We start from the raw sequence: 24,584 nt of genomic DNA, 5'->3' as shown, positions 1-24,584 counted from the left end.
GACCTGTCATATATATGAGGGAGCTTAGAATTTCCAGTGGGGCTCTGCAGTCCCCGATTTGAAAGGTTTGAGAGGTTTCCTAGCTGAGCAGGAGAGGGCAGCAAAACATAGAGATTGAGAGAGAGAGAAGGAGATTCCCATTGCAAAGCTTGCAGGAGTTCATTTAACAGTTTCAGGAAGGGTGCACTGGTGTGGAGTGGGATTTGGGGTTGTCTAGTGCTGCGTGTGGGGATGCTACTGCAGACCAGACAAAGTCACTGGCGTGGGCAGTTTGCTGTAGCCCACACTCAGAGCAGTTCTGTGGAGAGACGTGATCTGCACCAGGCTGAAGAAGGAGTCTCCTTGCTCGGTCAGAGATGTGGAGACCTCGATGACCTGCAGAGAATGACGTGTGAGAGTCAACTGCTTCAGCAAACAACAATATTTCCAATGAGAAATGAGAATATGGGCACTTGGAGAAGGAGGTACCTTGCTTCTTTCTCACCCCATGACATGCAGCCAAAAGCTTCCAAACAACTGATAAAGGGGAGAAGATAAGGGTGAAAGTTTCAACAAAAAAAGACGAAGGTCTTGGCAACAGTGGGAACAAACACAGTCCCTATAACAATTGGTGTGGAACAAATACAGAGTGTTGAGGAATGCAGTTACTGTGGCAACCTGGTAATAATAGATAACAGCAGTACAGAGGTGGAAATAAAAGTGAGAACAAGGAAAGAATCTAGAAATATGGATATGTTAGTCAAAATCTGGAGTAATGAAAAACTTGTCAGAGCATTAAAACTGAAGCTATGCAACAGCATCGCTATGCTGCTGGTGTTTTATTTGGCAGAAGTATGTCCAGAGACAACAGCTCCTGAATAAAAGAGCAGACTGTTCATGCATGGTATGTATGAAGAATATTAAGACTTAAGTGGGGAGAAGTGGGTATAAATCTGAAAGCACAGGAAAGATCAAGATGGATACCAGAACATCCTGAAATCACATCCCAGAGCGTTGGAAAGCACCAGTTGGGCTACATAGAATAGGAGGGGGATTTATTGCACTGGGACAATGATAGAAATTAACAGAGGGTTTCCCAGGGCTGTGTTTGCATGGGGGACAGTGTTATACACAGACCTGGCACTGAGCTTTGTGTATGAGTCATTAGACTTCCAGGTGGAGACTTAGGCTGCCTCTCCTGACTTCCGGGAGTCAGATACCAAAGGCAAACTGTCAGCAAAGATCCCGTTCCTGCTACACTGACTGTACGGATCTTCTCTAGCTCTAATTACTTAGATTTGTTTGGACCAAAAGCTAACGTCAGGTAACACTCTGGTGGTAAGGCTGGTGGAGATACACTGCCACCGTCCACTAACCCCATGAGCATGCTGTTCGGAACCAGCCTGCTCAGCCCTCTGGAGATATTCCTTGATTGCCTGCACATCCTTGCAAGGGTTAACATAAAAAATAACGTGATTGCTTCAATGGTTTTCCATCACATCGAACTAGGAGTCAAAAAATGTGGACACTGTAGAGAAACGGTCCTGATTTTTCCAGCAAGGAGGTAAGATGACTTAACTCCGATGCAAGCAGAACGTTGTACAAAGGGGCCCTGTAGAGCAGCAGGAAAAAGGGGCAGCCATGGCCAGGCAGTGAGCAAATTAGTTGTCCTGGCAGCTGAATGTGATTAGACACTGTTAGTGTAGCACATTAGTTTTGACAGTAGACAAATGTTCCCTTCTGTGGGAAAAGTTGCCATTTTGAAAATTGCTTTTGCGGCAAAATGAAACTTTAGTGAAATGAAAAAAAAAAAGCCATCAAAACCACCAGTGATTGTACAAACATTATGTTGTGAAGTAATCAATACTATTCAGAGAAAATATGAAATATACTCATTTTCTTTCATCTCAGCATATTTTCAGATGGCCCAAGGAACTGTTACGATAATAGGCAGATATATAAACACAGTATTGAAAGGATTGTAGATCGTGTAGATATGGTGCTGAGGGACATGGTTTAGTGGTGGACTTGGCAGTGCTAGGTTAACGGTTGGACTTGATGATCTTAAAGGTCCTTTCCAATCTAAAGGATTCTATGACTCTATAAAATTAGGGTGAAATAAAACAGAGTAAGAAAGTAAAAAAACCCTCTCTGCTTTACTGAAACAAAACATTTCAACATCAGAGTGAAATGAGAAAGACAAAACAATCCCTGTTTCTCCAATTTTCCCATCAGATATTTCACCAAAATCAACATGTTTCAGCATAACGTCTGTTTCCACGAAATGTCGTTTACAAGTGGAAAATTGTTATGTGACATATGTTCCCATCTTACTCTAAAGATGGCACACCTGAAGAGTGACATCTTCATGGCCAACAGAGTTGGACAACTTTGAGAAGGGAGTCATGGCAGCTTTCCCAGCTCAGCTACCCATGCTGTGTATCCTGCCTCTTGGGATCAAGGACCTTCGTGAACAGCCTTTCCATCACTTAGCAGTGAAGGTGATGAGACAGAGGTATTCTCTGATTTATCAGGCTTGGTGGAATCTCGCCTTGCCTGACCTATGTCAGCTCAATTCAGCTGCAACCTTGGTCTGAAGTTTCCAATGTGTAACGTTGTCTTTTTTTTTTCTATTTTGGTTTAGGAATCTGCACCACCAGAATTCATTCAAAGAAGGAACATGTTTAGTAAAGCGGGAAGTTTCTGCCGTGGTTGATATTGTTTTCCTGACATACTCATTTGAAATTCAGCTAACATACTCTTCTGCAGCATTTGCAAGCAGGGAGGGAAGGACTGCCATTTCAGCAACAGTAATATGTAAGTGCTATCATTATTAATAACAATCTACATTTCAATACTGCTTGGAGGCCTCAAATAAGATTAGTGGCTCATTATGTTAAGCTATATGTAAATACACAGGCACAGGGTGTTTTGTAAAGTAGCCCTTATCTAGACCAACAAGACGAAATGAGGGAGAACAAGAGGAATTTTTATGACTTTGAATTTATAGGAGAAAAATTTAGATGAGGTATGATTATGAATAAAACTGGCCAAAAGAGACAGCTAAATTTTGTCTTTTTGGGGCCAAGGTGATCATCTGTCTTGTGAGAGTTTGATGGTTCATAGGGGGTTCCAAGAATACTACCTTAGGATAATGTTAACCCCTCCCAACCTTACCACTGAAAGCAACAAGAAAACATGCTATTCCCTGAGACATGTTATTTGTATGAACTTCCTACTGAACCAGTTAGATGTTGTCTCAGGAGACAGTTTCTGGAGTACCATTCCCTCTGGGTATCTCTAGGATGGAATCACAGAAATCTGCTTACTTTTATGGAATAGGAAAATAAAAATTGTTAATACAGCAAACAAAGAAGGACCAGTCCCTGATGGCCTCCTGCTCTTTGTGTCCCAGCAAGTCTGTTTTTTATGTGACATGGGCACTTGATCTGGAAAGAAGAACTGAGTCTCCTGAAAAGTGAAGGTAGGATAAATCTTTGTAATAGGCCAGTTCAGTCTGTGACAAGGATAAATCAGCCCTGTTGCTCCAAAAACCCATTAGATGAACAGGTGAAATCTTTAGGGATGGAGAGCAGGAGAGAGTCAGTGACTGTCTTTCATGGCATTCATTGGAGCTGTGTTTCCTGCAAAAATTCATCTCTCTGCAGCTTTCCCTCCACTTAGGGAGAAGTAGTGTCCCAGCATCTCTGCAAGGAGGAAGTGGTAGGCAACAGTTACTTTACAATTCTTTTACATTCATATTTAGAACATGTTTTATCTTTACCAAAATAACAATGTCACCACCAGCCAATTCCCCTCTAGCTCCCTGCTGCCCCAAAGGCAAAAAGTACAAACTGAAATGGCCAATTCTTAACTATTTTTCCACTCTGCTAAGAGTTACGTAGATCTCAGGTTTAAAGCTCAAGCACAGCCCTGAGACATGCAGAAGAGAGATGAGGGTGAGTGTGCAGAGACTGCTGGCTGGAAACGGGGTTTGCGTGTGTTGAGGCAGTGTTGCACAGATCCACCCTCCCTTTGGCAGACTCCCTTCTGCTACTGAAGGCTGCAGACCTGTCCCCAGCTCAAGGAAGGCCCTCTAGCTGTGCTTGTTTGTCTTACTGAGCCCTACCAGGTGCCTTGACAGCCCGACCTTTGTGGGAGAATTTTTAGAGATCAATGGTCACCCTGTGAGCAGCCCAAGCTCTGAGAACTTGTTGACAACAGTGTAAGCTTCAAGGAATGTAGAAGGTCAAATTGTGTTTTGTGAACAGCTAAGGGAGGAAAGAACTGTTGCTGAATGAACCGATAAGCAGGATTTTTGAGTAAAACATAGAAGTAGATAACTATGCGAGTGAACAGCGGTGGCTAGCCAATCATATAGTAGAGATGCTTGTTTGAACTATGCATGTAACCAATTATTGCTTGAGTGTTGCGTGGTGCAGGAGAAAATTGTCTATATTAGCTGAGCTATCTGTGCAATAAAGTGGCATTTACCCTGATCATATTGGTCGTGGTGTATCTGTCCGAGCTTCCGCATCAACAGACCTCTTCCTTTACCATGTGTGCAAACATGTGGCAGAACTGGTAATTACAGTCCCTCTGTGGTCTTCCATAAGGGGTGGGCATGGGAAGTTTTTTATCAGTTTTGACAGTGTCTTAGTTTCTGTGCCATTTCTGGCACCAAAGACTACTGAAGGCTTCTTAGCAAGAGGCAGAACTGATCAGGGCTGGAGCTGAGCTACTCCTACTGTGGGAAAAGAGGAGCAAGAGCATTGCACAACAGGATGGAGATTTAGAATCATAGAATCATAGAAAAGTTTGGGTTGGAAGGGACCTTAAAGATCATTTAGTTCCAACTCCCCTGCCATGGGCAGGGACACCTCCCACCACACCAGGTTGCTCAAAGCCCCATCCAATCTGGCCTTGAACAAATCCAAGGATGGGGCATCCACAGCTTCTCTGGGCAACCTGGGCCAGTGTCTCACCACCCTCACAGAAAAGAATTTCTTCCTAATAGCTATTCTAAATCTCCCCTCTTTCAGTTTAAAACCGTTACCCCTTGTCTTATTGCTACAATCCCCGATCAAGAGTCACTCTCTGTCTTTCCTGAAGCCCCTTTAGGTACTGGAAGGGGCTATATGGTCTCCCCAGAGCCTTCTCTTCTCCAGTCTGAACAACCCCAACTCTCAGCCTGTCCTCATAGAAGAGGTGCTCCATTTGTGATGGAAAGCTCTAGACAGCTGGACGTGCTGCCCCACCACAGCAGTGAGAGGTTGGCATCTATTCTGGGGAACTGTCACAACTCTGAACCATCTCTCAGTGGTAGCAGATATCCTGTTTTCCACAGCAGAAGAGGCAGCAGAACTGTGGCAATGTCACAGATGGTGTGTGGGGACACACACCCTTGTTTGGCTGTGGTGAAGGCAAGACGGTGGAGAAGAAAAGCCGTGGCTTGGAAGGCAGAGGAGAACAAAGTTGCCATAACCCCTATTACTCCTCTTTCCTTTGGTAAGCTCTTGAAAGCCATGGTTTTGGTGCGTGCCCAGAAAATGAAACCAAATCGTTCACATCTTCCAAAACCATAGTTTAAAAAATTCAAAACTTTTGAGCTGTCAAGGGGTTATGGGTGCTTACAGGAAAATGGAATCAAACTATGGCAGGTTAGGGCATTCTTCCTGGTTTCGTGATGAAGGCAAATACTGTTGAACCATTCCTAAAGCGATGTTTCTGCAAAACAACCAAAAGTCAGGGTGTAGGTAAGTCAGTTGTCCTCATTTTATTTTTGCAAAAAGCAAGAAAATCCTTTGCTAAAAACCCAGCAAAATCCAGCTTCCAGTTCTGCTGCTTTTTCTCTAATAAATGCGTGCTGATATTTTGTTTTCTGCTGGGCTTGGGGGATCAGTGCAGAAAGCAGAGTTAATTTAACTAACTGGGACAAAATAACAAGTTTATTCCTTAACAAACAAAACAAAATATTCAAGCTTATGGCTAGTAGCAATGGTTCAAGAGGGCTTGAATCCTGGTATAGTCTCTGGAGACAAAATTTTTCTGAAGAAACAAAAAATAGCAACAGGCAAGAATTTCCTCTCTACAGATTAGAAACACTCAATCAGTTTTAGTAGATAAAATGTTTTCTTAACTCCTATGGCATTTCACAATTGATGAACATTTCCAAAATAGAGATAGTTAAAATATTATCTCTTTCCCACAAGTCTTTTTGGCTTATTTTCTGGCTTTTTACAGTTGTGACCCAGGCAGTTTAAATTTATAATCTCACCTCTCCACCATCTATGCTGAGATGACTAATTAACGTGACTGCCATGTATAATTGCAGTAATGGATATCTCATACCCTCACATTGTGTTTTGATGTATTTTTGCTATCATTTTGAACCAGGGATCCAAAAGAAGACAAATATTGTTGTGTTAGTCAATGTTTTCGTTCAGCTGAAGAACAAGCATAAATGATCTCAGGGTATCTTAGCTCTGTCTGTTAATTAAAACCACAGGAATCATGCAGGATGCTTTTCTACCTCTTCAAAATTATTTGTGATTATTAAAGACCAGGTGATGGCTGTACAAGTAGGAAAGAGATGGCCAGAAACTTGCTCTGTTTTTCTCTTAACTCATGTTCAAGGAAATGGACAGAAAACCAGGGTTCTCTCTCAATATTTCTCTGAAGTAATAACGCCAAAATCACTGTACAGAGAAAAGTTACAAAATTCACCAATGCCTGGAGAATCAAGTTTCCTCCAAGAACCTGTTTTCAGCTACATCAAACACAGAGCTTTTCCCAAATCCGTGGCAAAGACGGTCACCAAAAGCAGGACTCTTCACCAGCAATAGATTGTGTGCAAGAATACTCTGGCACAAGGACTTCAGCTTAGATTCCCAGCAAGAGGCATTGTGCCTTGCCCATCTTATTTCATTATACCTCAGATATTCATTATACTTCAGATTATTTCTAATTCTTTTGGTAATTGTGGAGAAAAAGAGTCATAGAGATGCCAAAAAGAAAAATGAATCCTCCATATCTAAATGGCTTTTTTTTTTCTTCTCAAGTAGAAGCGAGGGGAGTTTGGCAGTGTGTTGGGTCTGACCGCAGTGGAGTTAATGTTCCCCACAGCAGCCCTCATGGAGCTGTGCTTTCTATTGGTAGCTAGAAAGGTGTTGATAACACCCTGGTGGTTTGACTAATTCTGAGCAGTGGTCACACAGTGCCAAGGCTGTCTCTCCATCATACCCCCCTCACCTGGGGGTGGGCAAGATGTGCCTCACAAGTGGTGTTCCCCAGGGTTCGGTATTGGGGTCAGTTCTCTTTAATATCTTTATCAATGACCTGGACAAGGGGATCGAGTGCACCCTCAGTAGATTTGCAGATGACACCAAGTTAGGCGGGAGTGTTGAACTTCTTGAGGGATCCGGACAGGCTGGAACGATGGGCTGAGGCCAATGGTATGAAGTTCAACAAGGCCAAGTGCCGGGTCCTGCACTCGGGTCACAACAACCCCATGCAGTGCTACAGGCTTGGGGAAGAGTGGCTGGAAAGCTGCCAGACAGAGAAGGACCTGGGAGTGTTGGTCAACAGCTGGCTGAATATGAGCCAGCAGCGTGCCCAGGTGGCCAAGAAGGCCAACAGCATCCTGGCCTGTATCAGGAATAGTGTGGCCAGTAGGACCAGGGAGGTGATCATCCCCCTGTATACTGCACTGTTGAGGCCCCACCTCGAGTACTGTGTTCAGTTTTGGGCCCCTCACTACAAGAAAGACATTGAGGTGCTGGAGTGTGTTCAGAGAAGGGCAACGAAGCTGGTGGGGGGTCTGGAGCACAAGTGTTATGAGGAGGGGCTGAGGGAACTGGAGTTGTTTAGCCTGGAGAAAATGAGGCTGAGGGGAGACCTTATCGCTCTCTACAACTACCTGAAAGGAGGTTGTAGCGAGGTGGGGGTTGGTCTCTTCTCCTAAGTAACAAGTGATAGGACAAGAGGAAATGGCCTCAAGTTATGCTAAGGGAGGTTTAGATTGGCTCTGAGGAGAAATTTCTTCACAGAAGGGGTTATCAAACATCGGAACAGGCTGCTCAGGGAAGTGGTGGAATTGCTATCCCTGGAGGTATTTAAAAGATGTGTAGATGTGGTGCTGAGGGACATGGTTTAGTGGTGGTTTTGGCAGTGTTAGGTTAATGGTTGGACTTGATGATCTTAAAGGTCCCTTCCAGCCTAGACAATTCTATGATTCTCTAAGATCCTGGAAGGGGACGAAGCCAGGACAGCTGACCCAAACTGACCAAGGGGGTATTCCATACCATATGACATCTGCTCAGCAATAAAAGCTAAGAGAAAGGAGGAGGAAGGGGGAGCATTTTTTATTTACAATGTTTGTGTTCTGGAGCAACCGCTATGTGCACTGAAGCTTTGCTTCCTGGAAGCGGATGGACATTGCCTGCTGATGGGAAGTAGAGAATAAATTCTTTTGTTTTCCTTTGCTTCTGCACGCGGCCTTCACTTTTCCTTTATTAAACTGCCTCTATCTTGACCAAAGAGGTTTTTTTTCCCCCGTCTTATTTTTTCTTCCCCTTGTCCTGCTGAGGAGGGGAGTGATAGAGTGGCTTGGTGGGCACCTGGTGTCCAGCCAAGGTCAGCCCACCACAGACATCAGTCTGAGTGTGGAGTTGCTAATAAGAAAAAACGCTCAGGCCACCGATATGCACCTACCTGAAGATCATCTTGCAGTCCAGAGGAAATATGGATATTTATTAAAAAAAAGAAAAAGGAGAGAAATGAAGCATTCAATCAACTGAATGCTATGAAAGCATTTAATCTGCTAGTCCTGGAGACGGGACATATATTTTAATAGTAAAAGATTACACCACACTGTTTTGCAAATTTATCTCCGTGCTTTCCAGAGGGGATGCTGGATCTTTATTGACTGTGGACTGTTTTTTCTCAGTGGTGAAGGAAAGACAGCCAGGTCAAGAGGTAAAAGCACGTCTGGTTTTGTGAAAAAAGCAGGCATCCGGGGGAAACAAGCTTTTGTGTTGTAAAACTATTATGCAGTAGCAAGCTCATGTCTGCTGCCATTACTCATGGAGGAAGTCCTTAATGCGTAATCCCTGTTACTTTACACAGTTTTTCATTTATCTTGCTGTCGTACTGACCACCAGCAGTACTTCACCAGTGCTTTCAATGGCTGATCTTCACCTGAACCCTATCAGCTATATACTCTGTTACTGGATACACCCTGCAGAGTGCCTGCCTTACTGCTCCTTCGATCTTTTCCATCTTTTCCATGCTGACCACAGCCTCCACAAGCTTGAGTTGGTCATCAGACTTGGTGATCCATATGGGTCCCTTCCAACTTGAGATATTCTATGATTCTGTGATCTAAGATGCCTTCCCTTTTCTGGTATGCCATGTGCTTTCTTAATGTCTTCAAAGACCATGTGTTGTGCTTGCAATTTCCCAACGGTGAAGCTACCCAGGAGAAAAACTTAAAGACTGAAGCTGCATTCTTTTTTCTTTCTATCCTCTCCTCCTCCCTGAGTGGCTCTTAGGTTTGTCTTCAAGCAGGTGGGGTCAAGGTTCAGCCGTACCAACTCAAAACTATCTAAATATGGTCATACTGGAGCAGTATAAAGGAAGGGAGCTTCTGACAGGTGAGGACAAACTGAGAGAGGCGGACCTGTTCAGTTTGGAGAAGAGAAGGCTCAGGGACATCTTACCCATGTGTATAAATGCCTGACGTGAGGAGGTAAAGAAGACAAAGCCACATGCTTCTCAGTGGTGTCCAGTGTCAGGACAAGACACAACAGGCAGAAGCTGAGATACAGAAAATTCCATTTAAAGATAAGAAAATACTTTTTTGGTTTGGTTTGGTTTTTTTTTTTTTTTTTATTGTGAGGGTGGTCAAATTGTGGAACAGGTTGCCCAGAGAGGTCATGTGTTTCCCTCCTTGGAGATATTAAAAACTCAGCTAAGCAAACACCTCTAGCTGACCCCATTTTGATCAGAGGGTTGGAGTAGGCAATTTCCCTGCTAACCTCAACAATTCTGTGATGTTTCCATAAAACATCCCAAATTATTTTAAAGCAGAGACTCTTTTTACCCAAAGTTTAAAGCAGGTAAATAAAAAGGGTGAGGCTGTTAAAACTAAGGTTTCATCTGATACTCTTTAATTTCAAGAAGGTTTTGTTTTCTATTTTTCTTGCTTAGTCAGACATTGAATGGGTTAAGACCGTAGTTATATTACAATACTCTTGATATTGCCTTGTGTACAGCGAATACAAGGTACTTCATCTTCAGAGATAAATGATCTAAGGGCTTTTCCCTCAATAAATCCATGGCAACTTTAACCTTTCAGCCCCTGAAGCACTCTAAAGTCACATCTAAATCAGTGCCACTGTGCGTAAGCACCAGGCATTGCCTAACAGGCCAGACTTGAAAGAGACATGGAAAAGATTTTGAAGTCTTTTCACAAATACTGGCATGCCAACAGCGATTTCTGGTCAAATGCCATTAAGACTCTGTCCAAAACCAAACAAGCAAATAAACAAAAAATCCCACAGCTGGTTGGTATATATATGTATATTCTTATATCAGTGTCTATGCATATTCCCATATAAGTGCCCAAAATGCTAACACTTCTCTTTATTTGTAGGTGATTGTATTCTAGTGAGTGATTTAATTTAAAAAGAGGTAAAATTTAAGAACTAGATACAGGTTTTCTGCTTCTATATCTGTTGTTAATAATCTTTTCATTCATCATCACAGTGTTGTGGCAACACAGAGAGGATGCAGGACTGTTGTTAACAGCCTGCTCCTCTTCCTTTGCCGTCTTTTGACCTGAATTAGTTTATCTATGACGACAGTATTTTTCCCGGGTAAATTTGGAGTGTAGGTCTCTTTCCATCACTGTTGGTAAATGTACTGCCGTTGCTGGACATGAATTGCATCATACGACTACTTTGAGGGAATTCTAAAGTCAATAATCATCCATCATCCTGGCAAAGTCTCAGCCCTTACATCTCTGTTAACTACAGCTGCTGCAGCTCTGCAGCAGAAAAATGGGCTTACAGAAGAGGTCTGATTCATTTTTCTAAGGACTTCAAAGATTTTGATGAGAGCCTAAAACAGAACTTGGTTTGTGATACTAGGAATGAGCAGAAAGCCCTGGTAGGAGATGGTCTTTTCAGATTTTTTCAGTGGGAAAGTGGGATGCTATCAATCCAGATTGGCCAAAGATTCTGCTAGAACTTTATAATTAGTATCACGCACAGCTCTTGCAAACTGCTTTGTCGGGTGGTGAACGTGCCACTGAGACAATGCAATCTCACAGTCCTCCCTCCACTTGGACGAGAAGAAGAGCCACAGTGGGATGTTCACTGACAGTCCTGTTTCGACTTGTTAGAGATGAGGATCCACACCTGTTTCAAGCTGCTCAAGCAAGAAACCAGTGGTCTGATTTGGGCTTATTTTTTGGCTATTCATAAAGTAGATCCAATTGTCATGGAAAGTGATGAACTGTTGAAATGAGGGACTGATGGTATCTTGCACAGAGCAGAGAACAATCACGAGCAAACCACCTTTCCTGCGTCCTATAATTCCACTTTTATCCACTAATTCCACTTATATCCACTGCTTCCCATAGGGCTGGTATGCTAGAGGCACTCATCCAGCAAGCACATTAGTTTCTTGGATTTTCTGTTATTAAGCATGTGGGGCATGTCAACAGTGACTTGGGTCCTGTCCAAGTAGGGAAGTTCCTAAAATCAGCGTAGTCACCAAAGCAGATGAAGGGAGGGTAAATCAGAGAAGAACCATTTTTCTCTATGACCTGTCCTTATATTCGTCTTTAATTAGGCTGTGCTCACCATACTATGGGGTAGGACACCAGGAGCTCTGATCTGGGCCTGTGCAGATGTTCTTGAGTCTTTCCAAGGCTGTAGACAAATGGCAAAGGAGTACTGTGAAGCCAATGTGAAGGGTTTGTGTTGCGTGTAATTTGCATCTCGACCCCTTCTGCTTTCAAGAGGGACTTTATCTCCTCTTTGCCTCTCCTCTAGTAAGAATCTGTCTAAAAACCACCCCAGAACACAAAATAGTTTGAAAGTTCACAGTCTCCCGAGCAATGGCAATGAACAATCGGTAAATTGAAATCTCAGTCGTAAGATATTCATCTAGTGCCTAGTCTTTGAAGAGTTTGAAATATAGCACGGTGTGTTCAAGATTTTATTAAATATTAACCATGCCTAACATGAATGTCAGTCACTGGTAGAAATCTTTTCTTAAGAAATTATTTCCCACTTTAAATTCCAACAGAAATGGAAAGATTTGGAGCTGAGAGAGACATTTCCTTTTATGAAAATGCTGTTACTGGCAGTCCTTAAAGGTGGGATCAAGGGATTTAATAAATGTAATTTACTTTTTATTACTGCTGAGAACTGGAGCTTCTTTGGAGTGAAATGGGCATGTGCTGTGGGAAAGTGCTACCATAAATCTCTCCCATCAAATGAATCTGCCCCAGAGAGGTATTTTAGAGCAGTGTTTTGAAATGGGAAGGGTAAATGTAGGCAGCGGTTCGCAGGAGCCGTGTGTGTCTCTGGCCCTTGGCTTCTTTAACCCAGTCAATCACATCTGATTCTTACATCTTAGAAACAGTTGTCCAGCCAAATTGTCTGGGAACCATTCTCTCGGATATCTTCCTAGAGAAAAATTGATTAATTAACACATTTATTGAGTGGTGCTCCTATGCTGCAATGGGTCTTTGTTGTGCAGAGGGAAGATAGGCCCTGTTCCAAGTCATTCCTTCAAAGCACCATCTGTAAATTTTAATGGTGTTAGCTAAAAGCTGCAATTCTTGTGCACTCTCAAGTAGCTTTCTCCTTGTTCATTCTCTACTAACGGGTAATGTTTGCTATTTGTAAAACATAAAATCATCCAGAAACTCACATAGTTACTAAACTGAGCACCCGGGAAAGAGATGTCTCAAAGGAAATTTAGGTTAGCCAAAACCAGCGTCAGGATTTTTCCTGCAGCGGGGCAGGGTACAGCTTGAAACAGACCTTTGTCTGACAGGCAGCAACGAGTCTCTGGGAACCAAGAAATACAGCACGGCTGAGGAAATATTGAACTTGTAAGGAGAAACGGTGCAGAAAATGCTGAGAAAAACACACCTGCTACCGGAATTGCTGATCTGTGCCATTTGCAACATCCTGAGGAAGGTTTTGGTGTGGGTTTTTATTTTTTATTTTTTTTTCCATTCAGCAAACTGCTCACGAGTCTCCTCTACTTGCAGGTTGTCTGCCAGCACCCTGCGAGCGTCATGCTGGATGGGTGACTACCTGTCAATATCTCACAGTCTCTGGAGTCCTCTGCGCCAGTGCTGATGGCTGGGCAATGTGGCAGCCGGAAAAATAGGTTTCCATCCTCCTTCGGGGAAGAAAGAAACACTGAGATTTCGTTACGAATTGCAACCGGTCCACTTTTTGGAAAATTTGAGTCTCCCGTGGTTTGCATTGGGCCTTCTTAGATTTTTATTTAACACAGGCCAGAAATAGTTCACTAAAGTCATTGGGTCCAGCAGTGGGTCCAGCCATGCAAGACAAAGCCAGTGCAGAAATGGGTAAGAGTATTCAGTCTAGATCCTTCCATTTCCAAACATTTCACAACATCTTCTCACAAATTTAATACTTTTAGTGCCAAAACCCTAGGGAATTACCATATTCTTCAAGAAGAAAACAGGAAAGATTAAGGGCATTTCCATTGCCTTACAAGTGCATGGGCTGTAGATCCGTGCATGATCCTAGGAGGTGAAGAGTGATTGCATTTCCCTGTGTTATTCTGAAGATCATATCTTTACCCTCTTCTTGGGAAGAGAAAGGGAAACTAATTCCTTGAATGTCAATGGCAGTTTTACCCCAATTCATAAGGATGCTTTAGAAAAACCCTCCAAAGCTTTCTTTGCTTGAAGTGGGACTTCTGCCTTTGTCTACCCAACAAACAGATTCTTAGGCCATTTCTCCCTGAGATGCTGAAATGAAGCACTGGTCTCCTGACAGTGAAGAAAATCCAGAATGGGGAGAGACTGGCAAAAGAATGAACTGGATGCAATAACATGACACTGGCAGCATTTGTCCCTTTCTGTGCTGCTAAAAGACTATATCCTGCTGATTTCTGATTTTTTCCTTAGAGGAAACAACACACACCTGACTGTAGAAATCTTGTTAAAAGCCTCCAGATTGGCAACTGATACCATATAATGAATTTTGTTTTAAGCAAAAGCTTGTGAGGATTCGCTTATTTGTAAAGCTCAGACAGTGTGATAGATTAGTGCTCTGAACGTTATATCCACCAAAAGAATAAACAGATGCCAAGGCTCAGGTGCGGAGAAAGGTGTCTTAGGTGGATGCTCCACACGGTTTTATAATCTCATGCAGATTGCTGCTTAATGATTTACTACCAGTCTTTTTTGAAGGATATCCAACTTTGATTAGGGGGCTCAAGCAGTGGAGATTTTTCCTTCATCCCATTATAATAAGCTCCAATAGTTAATTGTCCTCTGTTAAAATAAGCGTCTCATTTCCATTTCAAACTTTCTGGATTTTCAAGTTGAAACTAATATCTAGATCTTTGTATGATTAAGAAACTACCTCCAGCAGAAAGCTTCTGGCAGGGCAAGAGGTTGCAGATCATCATGAAGTCTCTTTTTTCGAAAAGAAAAGTGAAGCTAATGTCACCTGTCTTGCCTCAAGTGCCTGCACTAATGGCAGAAGGGATTGCAACGGGTTATAGTGTCGCAGCTGCAAACTGGGAGTTAGCTGGGCAATGACGTAAAATGAACCGGTTGATGCCAATTTGACAGAGATGAGAATGTGGTCTTTGGACTTAGTGTCACCAGCATGCAGATGAATAGACTGGGGAGATGGCTTTCCCCTTTGTGCAGTAAGTTTGGAAAATGAGCAGGTTTTCTATTTTGAGAAATTTTACTTGTATAGGCGCAGAATCTAGCACAGCTGGCTCCAAATTTGTCTCCCTTTGTTATGGCATAAAAATAGGGCATACATGCAAAGATGTTTAAACGTATGCCTTAGGAAACGGGAATCCATCCTTTTCTAAAAGAGCTAGAGAGACAACTTTGTATGGAACAAAGCAACTAATACGCAATGAAATATCTTTTGCCCTAAACGCCGCTGCAATTCTACAGTTGAGCAATTGGAGACCTCGTAGGTTGTTGAAAAGAATATTCAGCAGTTTTACTGTCTTTACGCCTCATCCTTGATATGTTCATTGCTGCCTTTCAGATAACGATGTGTTCTGATTACCCTTGTAGGCAGTGTACCTTGTACAAGGAGGTGACGGCTGGCATCACCTCAGAGCTAAGCTGCCCGGCTGTGTAGCAATCAGCTCATGAGAGCTGAATCCAATGAATGGCTTCCTTCAGACGGCTCAGAATCAGGCAGGAATGTAATTGAACAAGAGTAATCATGTACTTATTGATCCTTTCAAGGTCTCCGATTTCCTTGAAGGCAAAGGAAGTAATGAGCCTCGAGGAGCAATAATGCACCTGCAGCATTGAAATAATGGAGCTCCCAGCTCTGAAATGTTTGATTCCTGCTATCTCTGGAAACCTGCTCCTCCCTTTGGTGTGGAATAACAGCAAGAGAGAAAAGCTAGACTGTATATAATCTAAGGTTAGCACTTACAGCCCCTGTGTGCAAGGACATGGGGACATTGATGAGGGACAGTAGGTGGGCTTGACGAAATGTGGGCAGGAAGATCATGAGGTCAGACTGAGAGAGTTACAGTTGCGTGAAAAATCAGGGGCTACAGCATCCAGGCTGCAAAAGCTGTGTGCAAAGTGCTGCAGCTGATTTGAAGTGATTGCACTTTGAAATAAAAACTGATTCCAGACACTCCATTTGTTTCCTGGCTGCTCCTGGTCATAGCTCATTAATATAGCTATCATCGTACATTGTGACACTTATTTAGCACTTTTGGTCAAACAATGCTAGGATATTTGATGAACAGTGAAGACAGACAGCCATCCTCCTTCCCTTCACAGAATCACAGAATTTTCAGAGTTGGAAGGGACCTCTAGAGATCATCTAGTCCAACTCCCCTGCTAAAGCAGGATTGCCTAGAGCACATTACTCAGGACTGCATCCAGGTGGGTTTTGAAAATCTCCAGAGAAAGGGACTCCACAACCTCCCTGGGCAGCCTGTGCCAGTGCTCTGTCACCCGAACTGTAAAGAAGTTTTTCCGTGTGTTGGAACGGAACTTCCTATGTTCCAACTTGTGCCCATTGCCCCTCGTCCTGTCACTGGGAACCACCGAGAAGAGTCTGGCTCCATCCTCCTTCAACCCACCCTTTAGATATTTGTAAGTAATAATAAGGTCTCCCCTCAGCCTTCTCTTCTCCAGGCTAAAGAGTCCCAGCTCTCTCAGCCTTTCCTCATAAGGGAGATGCTCCAATCCCTCAATCATCTTGGTTCCCTTACAGTTATAATTACAGAAAAAGCACCTTTGCTTCTCAACTGTGTGCTTATGACTTCTCAAATGGTTGCTCCCTAGATTTGATTTCATGTCACAGATGGTGATGATAAATGGAGGATTTCCTAAAGACCAGAAAAGGGACAACATGAAGTAGAAATAGCATGGGCTTACTGCCCCTTGGGTTTTAAAAAGACTCCTGTAAAACAGTGTCCTCTGGCACATCACCATGGTCTGTATGTCTAATCTCTATCACCTTAGCTGGACAGTTTGTTGTGTTAGGGGTCATCTTTTTCTCTCAGGTTTCTCCAGTGCCTAGCCTCTTGTCTGTACTCAAATCAATGAGCTGCTCATAAGAAGCTCATAAGAAAGGGAATTTTCTATATTCTGCTTCTACCCAATATGGTACTACCTGAACATCCTCCATATGAAATGAAAGCAGTAGTCAATCCTTTAAAACTGCGTGAATTTCTTCTGCATAAGCCTCAAATAGAGAAATATTCTCCACCCTTCCTCTGGGATGAGACTTGGAAAACAGCGGGCAGGCTGCAGTGCTACTAAATTGGGATAATATCTGTTTCTTAGTTGATCCTGTGATTGACCAAGTCTTAAACGTGGGTGGGGATGTCACGCAGCTTTTGCAAAGCGGTTGCTCAGCCACTGACGTGAGGTTCCTGGGTCAGTCATAACCCATCATCTGCACTCAAGACACCTGCCACCCAGCAAGGTTCTGTGCTGTGTGTTATCATCTCTCCTAGCCATAAAAATAACGAGATTTATCCACTCCTGCGCTATCAGAATGGGAAACTGAGAATTACAAACTAGCTAGAGTCTTCCAAGCCATGACCTGCTCTTCCTTCTGCTTTATGAGACTAACTAAACTACTTGAGGTCATACCATTTTGAAGTGGTAATGCTGCCTTAGATAAAAATAAGGACTCTTCAGGAAACTGAAAAAAGACACAGTTTCCCCAACAGTGGTTAGTTTTTAAGGTTTTAGGGGGGTGTGTGATTTTTTTTGTTGTTGTTTTTTTTTTGTTGTTTTTTTCTCTTGCCTGATATTGACATTTCAATTTATGCTAATGTATACCACTTGAAAAGCCCAAATAAATCACTCGGGCGGAACTGAAGAGAGGGTGAGTGTAAGGAAATTAAAATTATAAAGTTGATGTCTGTGCTAAGATAGCACTTGAGACACAAAGCATTTGCAATCACTGTAGCATGCATCTAGTCTGTATGATACTTAATTAGTTTTTCAACAAGTGGTATGAATTCCTTTGAAAATTTGTGGACCTTTGTTTACTGCCAACCAGCCTCCTCATGTCCACACAATAAATAATCATAGAGCTGGGGCCATCTGGAAACCTGAAAACAGGATATTTTTCAAGTCTTGATAAAGAAGGATTAAAAAAAAAAAGAAAAAGCAAGAAGGTATCAAATCTTTCTCCCTTTTCCCCAGTTATTCCAGATAGAAAGAACTGTGGGAAGTATCTTCAGATGGCTGGTTTGATCCATTGACTTTTCTATGGTACCAATAAAAAGTTTGCATCAATGGGCAGAAAGGCTGAAGGAAGTGATTTCCAAATTGTTGCCCATGAGGCCACATTAAATGTTCTGAAATTGGGTCTGAACAAGAAGTGACCATGGGCACAGTCCCTGGAGCCAAAACTCTTGAGAAGAACTAGTTTGAGATATTGATAATGAGACACAAAGAAAAGAGATGCAGTGATGGTCCAGTCCAGGCTGGAAGGCCCTCATACAAAATTTGCTCCAGACTGTGGTGATCCAATGGTTAGAGAAGATTGGGATGAATGTCTATTGCCAAACTTTCCTTGCTATTAATGCTGATTCAAACACTGACACTTTTGGGACACTGGGTTGTCCCAAAAGGCTGTAGAGTTTCCATCCTTGCAGATATTAAAAAAATTGATAGGACAAGGCCCCGAGCAATCAGATCTAATCTCAAAGATTTCTTTAGGTCCTCTCTGACTTAAATTTTGTTATGATTCTGGCAACTGTGGGCACACTTCTTAAAGGAGGATGCACTGCAGAAGGTGCAGAGAAGGACAGCACGGATGACAAAAAACATTTCTTCACAGAAGAAAGCTTTAGTAGGTCAACCACGACCTATTCTTGTCCCAAATTTCTGCGGAAATCATTCCTAAACACAAAACTCTCACATCATAATGAGCAAAACTCTTATCCCATGTAGCTGTTTGCATCTAGTGTGCTTGTACAGATACCTGCATATATAAGGATAGATAAAGCATAAGGATGAGCAGGAGGTACACTTCACAGTAGAAGATGTACATAGTTGTGAAAGATGAAGGAGTTGCCCTTTGCTGAGGCAACAAGTTGTTATTTAGTTAGTCAAGTGCCGGAGATAACACATGCAGAGAGGCATTTGCCTCTCCAAATGCTTGTTTTAATTAAGAGGAATAGCAAGACTGTCACCTGAATAGGAAACAGATAAACCAGAGCTGGAGAGGAAAGCTAAATATGTTCAAATGGTTGGGAGAGCCTGGCTCTGAGGACAGTGGCCTACAAGGATGTAACCTCCGCAGTGGGGGATACAGAAAGGAAGGGTCTTTGACAAGCTGAATAACAGAAAAGTCTACAGTAAATCAGGTGAATGAAGGGACAGAGGGAGAGATCTCCGTGTTTGCAAATTAAAAATTATTTTTCTGTTCATTTCTTTGTGTAGGCTTTTTTATGAGCATTTTGACTTTCTTGCCACAGGTCAATGAGAATGCCAGAAGTCTGGGTGGAGTAAAACAGCAGTGGCTAAATTAAAAGAGGGGGAGGGAAATCCATCAAAAGCCATTAAATACAAAGATCAGAGCTCTGCCAGAGGAAGTCCCTAATGCTAGAAAATGATCACTGTGTGCTGGTCCTGAGCCAAATAACAGTTCTCAAGTTGTACTATGTCTTGCTCAACACTTCTCTTACCCCTTAAGGTTTAATGTATGGGTCTAGAGCTGATCTGCTGTGGCAGACATTAGTCATTTCAGACCATTTTCTGGCAGTCACATGGCACCCGGCACAACTCTGGAAAAATCCCCCCCAAAAAGTCCAGAGAGGAGAGATGACGACAGTGCTCTTGTTCCAGCAGGAGCAATGAATTTGCGGCAGGAATTGCCAGCTGAGGAGCTATGTCCAGGATGAGACAAGGAGCCTGGTTACATGAATATTGTTGCTCCTTTTATACATCTATGTATTGGAGTAGGGTACCCCAGCGCCTTGAAGGAGCTGCAGAAGGAATTTGAATCCCAAAGGAGCTGGACTGAAATCATCCCACTGTGCAAACTGGAGCTATATAGCAAGACTCCTCTCCTATTGAGTCAGAGGAAGCACTGTGATGCCTTTCAACAATATTTCAGCACAAAACCTAACCCCTTTACATGGCTATTAATCTCCCATGCCAGATCTGAGCACACTTGAAAGCCTTTAGCGGAGACAACACAGCCACAGAGGTTGCTCTGAGGTTAAATCCTGCTGCTGTGGAAATGAAATATTTGCATAACCTTTTCTTTCAAGAATTCATGTGATGCGCAAATGCATTCATTCAGGCTGCTTCCTCAGTGCTTCGCTGAAGCTGCCAGACAGGGGAGAAACAATGCGGTGTATTTCTGGGAAAGAATGGGATTATCAGCCCTAAATGGGCATATGGTGGGGCTATGACAGGGAGTACACAGCATGGTTGCCCCAGGGAGAAAGGAACTATATATTGCCATCCCTCTCCATGCCTGTGTTCCTGTGGTAGGGCATGGGCACATCTTGCATCAGTCAGCCAGTTCGATGGTTTGGTGTTTCTGGACACTGGGCAGCAATGACGTGAACATCAGTAACGTGCAGCGCTTTTCTTTCTCCTTGTGGCTGCAGATGTATTTTCATTGTATTTAATATGCTTTTATAATCTCAGAAAGAAAATATCGTTCCTTACTGATTTAATCTGAGAAAACGGACACTGGTTGGTTTGTATTTATTTATTTTTCTTACTTCCTGGAATTTTCAAAGGAGTGAAATCATCTCTGTCATATTTACTCTTCTATTTGTGCATGAGAATCAATAGTTATTGTGCTTTAAATGTATCAGAAACAGTCTTACGTGTAAGATAATCTTATCCCTGCCCGGAATTATATGGAATGAGTTTTCTATTCAGAATTTGCTTTGAGAAGTGCCCTTGATAAAAATGCATTCTTAGAATTAGAAATTTGAGAAGACTACAAGGAATCCCACCATGGGCAAGGAAAAGATCAATGTTCAACCCTTCACAGGTGTAAAAGTTGTGTGTACAATATTGCTTTGAAAAGTGCCAGAAATAGTAATTAGCTGTTACTGGATGGTGTCAGAAGATCGGTCTGAGTGTTGAGAGGGAGTTTCTATGCAGGTAATGTGCCCGGAAGCTCAAATTTATGATTCCCCAGGCACGTGCTGAGCCAGTCAAGCTATGAAGAGTGAAGGAGGCTAAAATATGAGGCTGTGTTGGTTTAGTGCCTGATCAACCTGGAAAGTAGAGTTGTGTGAGCAGGATCTTGAGCACTTAGGATGCAGACCATACACTCCTGTTTCACCAGCATTTAAGACTCCTATGCCTGGGCTGGAACACTGCTTGTTCTGGAAAAATCTCCTTTTACTTAGTTGTTGAGAGAGTCTGAGAAGTTTGGGAAAAGTTTTTGCTTGAAGTTTCCACATTGCAAACTATGGACCTGTTGGAGACTCCAAGATCACCTTTAAATTATGGTCAGAGGGACAGAGTGTCTGTGCACATGCATGCTAAAAAAAATAAATGGATGAGAGCAAAAAAAGTTCAGTTCAGATAGACAGCATTGGCACAGCACTTGCTTTCGTGTTTGGGCTTTCTTTGTTGAAGAGGACACTACTGATGGTATTTGCTTAACTGGTGAATATCTGTTGCTTTCTACTTTAGGCAGAGGAGTCTGAAGGGTCTACCGGTTGAACCAGTCAGAAAACTGCAGAGATGGCTGCTCACACTTCCCAGGATGACACAGTTCATCATAGAGTCATAGAATCATTTTGGTTGATCACTTTAAGATCATTGATTCCAGCTGTTAACATACTACTGCCAAGTTACCTCTAAACCATGTCCCTCAGCACCACATCACAGAATCACAGAATGGTCAGGGTTGGAAGGGACCTCTGAGGCTCATCTAGTGCAACCCCCCTGCCCGTGCAGGGTCACCTACAGCAGTTGCACAGGATGGTGTCCAGGCGGGTTTGGAATGACTCCAGAGTGGGAGACTCCACCACCTGTCTGGGCAGTCTGCGCTAGTGCTCTACCACCCTCAAAGGAAAAAAGTTCCTCCTCACGTTAAGATGAAACTTCCTATATTCAAGTTTGTCTTGAATATCTAGACATGTACACATCTTTTAAATACCTCCAGAGATGGTGACTCAACCACTTCCCTGGGCAGCCTGTTCCAATGTTTGACAACCCTTTCAGGGAAGATTTTTTTCCTAATGTCCAATCTAAACCTCCCCTGGTGCAACTTGAGGCAGTTTCTTTTTGTCCTGTTGCTTGTTACTTGGGAGAAGAGACCGACCCTCACCTCTCTACAACCTCCTTTCAGGTCGTTGTAGAGAGTGATAAGGTCTCCCCTCAGCCTCCTTTTCTCCAGGCTAAACAACCCCAGTTCCCTCAGCCTGAAGTGCCACCTTCCAGTGCAAGGGAGCAGTGAAGGCCCAGAAAGGAGGCAGGTCCTCAGATGCCTCAAAGTAGCAATTTATGCTCACGGAAGCTCTGCTCATAGATATTTTGTGGCTGTTGCATGAAGAGCAATGGTCACTCACAGTGTCTGGCAAGCTTGAGAAGAGTCCTGAGCATCAGGGTGAATGCTGCTTGGCAAACCCAGTTCATTTTAGAGCACATTCAGCTCTACAGCTTTGATATGGAAAAGAGCTGGGGAGAGGTCATCCTGGGCTCCTTCTCTTCCTGCAAGAAAACAAGAAACACCAGAGGATAAAAAAGCAAGGGAGAAAAAACAAAGCTCCATCTAACAAAGCAGGATTTCACACAGCTTGTTGGGTTGTCTCTGTTTGTTGAGCCAGCGAGACACATCTGAATGGATCTTGCAGCTTTTTTCTTTGGAACACAGATTCATGATTTTCCCTTTTGAAACTTCTGCATCGCTTCCCATCTGTTTGCTTACTCATGGAGGGAAAATGTATTCATTATTTACTTCTGTCTCTGAAATCACATTTGTGGACTTGATTTCATGTCTTCGAAGCTTCCCTTTATGTCCTGTACAACTCCAGACTCTTTTATTAATGTACATTTTGCTTCTCTAGGAAACTTGATCAAGGATCAGCAGTCAGGAATGTATACCATGTCTAATTTATTAGATGAATATAGCCATCTACAAACCTAAAATTCCTGCTAATGCACATCCCAGTCTTGCAGAAACTTGTGTGTCATCCCACCGAGCTGTAGTTAGTGCAACTGCTCTCTGCATATTGTTAGGCAGATGCATATGTCTGAATGCATGCGAAGAAGCCAACAAAACACAGAGCTGGCTGAGGAAGAAAGTGCCAATGGACTTTTTTTTTTACTATAAACTGCTCCAGCTCCCTAGCTTGAAAGTCACTTGGCAGGATAGGAGTGTCCTTCCTGACTCATCAGGCTTCATGATAACTTCTATTTTCTGAGAGATAACTTCTCTCATAAAAATTACAGCAGTAGTGCAAAGCCCATCCTCATGCATAAGAGAAGGCCAGAGCAGGACAGTATGAATCTTTTCAGAAGAAACCTCTGCCTTGATAAAGAAATCAAATGTCAGGATTTTTGTCAACAAAGTCAGTATTCCCATTCCCTTGGTATTCTTCATGTACTGCCCTCAGGCACTGCAGTCCTCCAGCAAAGGCTGGAGTCCAGGACTGCCCTTGTCAGAGTCATTAACCCTTCCCAAGCAGTGTTTTTTTTGTTTGCGTGTTGGAATTACGCCTCCTAAAGCTCTAATTAGTTCGTATAAGCAACTGTTCTTGATGAAGAAGTTATATTTTGCAAATCCCAGAGCCTTCCACATGAAGCAGTCAATAATTTAATTCCAGCCACTGCAGTGCAGCAGAGGCAGTACTAAAATCTATGTTCCCTCCTGGGCTCAAAGCCCTATAGAAGCCATGAGCTCAGCCTGGCTGGTGTTCATTTGGAAAATTAAAATTTCAATGAAAATATATGCAGAAAGCCAAAAAAATCAGATTTTGTTTCTCTCTAGAAAGCAGTGGTATCTTGCCTTAGCAACTAGCCAAATCCAAAGCCTGTAATTTGCAAACACTCTTATCCTGAATTGTTTTTACTCTGCTTGCTCATATAGCACAAAGCGTGTGGAAGGCAAACCTGGGATATCTGTGGGAGGAGCTGTTGATCAGGGCATGGACCCAGAGCTACAGCCGAAGCAGGGCTGGGGTACTGAAGCCAAGGTGAGGACATGGCAAAGCGATGGGATGCAGCAGTCTGAAAGGCAAGGCAGGAGCCAACCCCACAGGTCCATGGAGGGTCAGGACAAGGAGTTGAAGGTGCTGAGAGCAGGAGCTAGGAGTGGGGCTGAGCAGCCCAGAAGAAGAAGAATTGGGGCCACTAAAGAGTAGTCCAACAGGGAACAAGGCTGAAAGAGCAGGAGGTGGATGCAAGGACAATACTTGGATCTAGACAGGGAAAGGGTAAAGGGGCTAAAAGTATAACTGTGGAAAAAAGTGTTTTGAGTTATAGTTTTATGCTACCTATGATTTTTTAGGAACCATTGTCTTGGTCTCCCGTTGCCAATGCAGAGACCTACACATTTTGCTTGACTGGGTACAATTCCAGAAGGCAGCAGAGAAGGGTGTGGACAGAAGACTGTCCCAGGATGAAAAGTGTGCAGATAGTGAGCTGGTGGGACAGGTGAATTCAATCCAGGTGCTCTACACAGAGAATAGCATATATACCCTTGTGGCCATAGTGGCCATCAGTGGCCATAGTGTCACTGCGTATATAGGGAGATTGCCACACAAAAATGTAGTCCTGCAATATGTGGTTAAGTCTGAGCATCTTTCCCAACTGGTGGGTGATGGGAAACTATAGAAATAACCAGGTAAGCCAACACAGTTCGGAGGCATATCAATAG

Source organism: Charadrius vociferus, unplaced genomic scaffold, assembly GCF_000708025.1.
Source record: "Charadrius vociferus isolate BGI_N301 unplaced genomic scaffold, ASM70802v2 scaffold276, whole genome shotgun sequence".
NCBI lineage: Eukaryota > Metazoa > Chordata > Aves > Charadriiformes > Charadriidae > Charadrius > Charadrius vociferus.
Note: the sequence above shows the minus strand (reverse complement) of the source record.